Consider the following 3585-nt stretch of genomic DNA (forward strand, 5'->3'; position numbering starts at 1 on the left):
CCCCCCCAACGGGCAGCCAACGTGAGTGTGATGCAAAAAAAAAAAAAAAAAGCAGTCAAAATTCATAACAATTCATCTCATCTAGTATTTTAAATGTAAACACATAATATGTGCCTGTGCTGCAATAAAATTCTGTGTAAATAATAATGCTCATTTTGAAAATAATAGATAAAAACTATAATATAATATAATATAATACTAAAGGTTAGAGCAGAAAAAATCTTTGATTTTAAATGCACAGCATGTCTGACTTTTAAAGATAAACCGTTCACAGTCAGTATGTTTGGGAATTTAATTGTCATAATCTGAGTTGCGCATTGAAAGCAGCTCAAAATACCAGACGTTTAATTTTTGACTGTGGTATTCTGAGAAGTCTTACTTTATGTCCCTACATTGTCAAACTAGGACATTGTGTTTCACAGCGTCACACTAGATTTCTGTGTGAAGGCACCACAGAAAGAGAGAAAGTTTGGACCGGGCTGAGCTCTATTCACTTTGCTGTCTCTGCAGTGATGAAGGCAGGTGTGATGAAGGGCTTTGCTCTCTGACAGTTTAGTGAGAAGTGTGACCGAGCATTAGACAGTTGCTGTCTCTCCACTCGACCTCCTCTGTGATTTGTGTTTGAAAGGAATTGTGTATGGGAGAACGGCTCTGAACTACATCTATTCAAGTTGTACAATAGTTGAGTGAATTGAAATGTCTGCTCTCCAGCCGGATGTTTTTGAACTTCTCAGTGTCAGAACAACTTTTGAAAGTTGGTGTTCATTGTTCAGGCATTCAAAAGAGATTCTTCCTTTCTGTTGAATCCTGATGCTCCATGGCAAGATGGTGTATTATAAAATGATGAATTAACAACACAGAAACATATCACATGAAGATGAAATGTTGGTACATTTGGACCCAAAGATAATTTAAACACTCAACAAATTTGCCTGATAGCCATTCCATTAGATTTCAAACCAATATCAAACCTTTTATCAAACTTTTTAAACAAAACACTTGACACCTGTGTGAACTTGAGAGAATCTTCCACTAAAAATCAGCTGCAAATTACAATCAAAAGGTACAAATTTTGCTTTAAAGTGTAGGATAAGTAACCAAGATTAACTATGAACCTTCAAAGTTACTCTATTTCTTCCATTCACAACTTTCTGCCCACCCCTTGGATAATCTCTGTCTCATGTGCATTTGTGTCAGAGAGTCTGTGCAGTTCTGTAGTGTTTTAGGGTGTGAAAGAGCTTAAGGGTGGCTGTGGCTAACAGTAGTAGTGCTTTAGCTAGTTCACTGTTTTGGCCACAGCTGAACCATTATCCAAAGAGAGCCCAAATCAGTTTGCTCAGACATGGTCATTACGGCTGCAAAACATCTGGATTTCATCACAACCACACCAGGTAGGTTGATAACGTGATGTGGCTTTATATATGTGGTTTAATGTTGATTCTTAATATTTGGCTTTAATTTTTGGTGAATATCATAGTTGAAAGTAACTTTAATGTCCAAAATGTCCACCTTGAGATTGTAGAGAGGCAAGAGTTTGTTTAGAGGGATTCATATGCCAGGCACCTTTGTGAACGGTTTCTGCTTGTTTCAGGTGTGCTTGACTGGGCTGAGAGACTCAGTGTGGACAGATAGTTGAAGGAATATAAATGGATGGACAAACAGGTCAGGGCAGGGCATGTCGTAAAAGTGTGTTTATAGAGGCGCTCTCCCATTAGAGTCACTCAAGCATTTGGCATTGTGCCTCTCAGTGTTCGCTTGGCTTCACTTCCTGGCAGGCATTTTAAATAGTATGTACCAAGAACCTTTTCAATACAGCTCTGCTTACTGCTGAAGATATAATACAACACAGTGATATTTACTTTAAAATATTAGAATTTCAACTGTTTATAGCTTTTATTTAAATTGTGTCATTTGGTTATTGTGTCATTTTTATAGTAAAGTAATAGATATAACAAGAAATAATCAAGAGAAGAAGGACAAGATATGTTCAAACATGCATTTACCATTTGTATTTTATTTTATTTGACTTTTATTGCTAGTTTTACACCAGCTTTGACTATTGTATGCATTATCAAAGTCTGTTTTGTTTAGCTTTTTTGTTGCTTTTTTGTTTGTTTTTTGTGTGGGTGTTTTGTTTTGTTGTTGTTGTTTTATTTTTTGTGTGTGTGTTTTGTTTTGTTTTGACTGAGTCAAAGGTCAGATGATAAACTGGGTAATTTCTATTGCCAAAAGATGTTTTTGATGTATTAATCTAAGATTGTTACATTTATTTGTATATTCTCCTTAGAGTTCACTGACATCAGAAGTCTTTTCAGAGTAGCTGAGGTCAGCGTTAGAGACGTCTCCTCCACCAAAGCCCTGGGGCCTTATGCTCAGACAAGCCTTAGACATTTGAACTCCATCGCAGTAGCTTAAACCTGAAACATGCTTCAAAGCCCTTGGCGACTGTTGAGTAGTTCACAACACTATTCAGCTTGCCGGTGCAGTATAGATCAGAATTACCCAGGAGAAACTCTCTGGAGGCTCAGACTAGGTGGATACAAAGATATATAATACTTTTTCGTGCTCAGATGCCCAGAGTGTGCTTTAAGTTTTTATACACTGAAGGATAAACTTAATAGACCTGTGAATCTATAATGCAGGTCTCACCGTGCACTTGTTTTACACCCACTGCATTCAAAAGAAAGCAGGCAATGTGAGTTGATTGCTATGTTTGAAATGGAATACAGTGCTGTGAAAAGGTTTTTGCCCCCTTCCTGTTTTTTTTTACATATTTGTCACTCTTAAAAGATTCAGATCATCAAACTAATTTTTATATTACACAAAGATAATGCAAGTAAATACAAAATATAGTTTTTAAATGATGATTTCATTTATTAAGGGAAAAAAGCTGTCCAAACCTACGTGGCCCTACGTGAAAAATTAATTGCCCCCTCCTGTTAAATCATGAAAGAACTGTGATTAACCACAATTTTTTTAGAAAGCGGAGTTAAATTTCACTGTCCACACCCAAGCCTGATTACTGCCAGACCTGTTGAATCAAGAAATCACTTAAATAGAACCTGTCTGACAAAGTGAAGCATGCTTAAAGAGCAACACATCATGCCGCGATCTAAAGAAATTCAAGAACAGAAGAGAAACAAAAGAGTTTTTAAGGGTTTTAAAGCCATTTCTAAGGCTTTGGAACTCCAGCGAACCACGGTCAGAACCATTATCCACAAATTGAGAAAACTTGGAACAATGGTGAACCTTCCCAGGAGTTGCCGGCCAACCAAAATCACTCCCAAGAGCACAACGACGACTCATCCAAGAGGTCATAAAAGAACCCAGAACAACATCTAAAGAACTGCAGGCCTCACTTGCCTCAATTAAGGTCAGTGTTCATGATTCAAAAACAGCATCCATGGGAGAGTTCCAAGGCAAAAAGCCATTGCTGACCAAAAAGAACACAAAGACTTGTCTCACATTTGCCAAAAAATATCTTGTTTATCCCCAAGACTTTTGGGCAAATATTCTATGGACTGATGAGACAAAAGTTGAACTTCTTGGAAGGTGTGTGTCCCGTTACATCTGGCATAAAACCAA

At 37.3% G+C, this 3585-nt stretch overlaps 1 protein-coding gene across 1 annotated transcript in view; it reads left to right on the forward strand.

The window, feature by feature from the left end:
• nav3 (neuron navigator 3) overlaps positions 1-3585 on the forward strand; it is a 176939-nt gene that overhangs the window by 141156 nt on the left and 32198 nt on the right. The gene's annotated exons all lie outside the window — the stretch shown is intronic.

The sequence above is a fragment of the Sinocyclocheilus grahami genome, unplaced genomic scaffold (assembly GCF_001515645.1).
Source record: "Sinocyclocheilus grahami isolate Dianchi unplaced genomic scaffold, SAMN03320097.WGS_v1.1 scaffold8.1, whole genome shotgun sequence".
Taxonomy (NCBI): domain Eukaryota; kingdom Metazoa; phylum Chordata; class Actinopteri; order Cypriniformes; family Cyprinidae; genus Sinocyclocheilus; species Sinocyclocheilus grahami.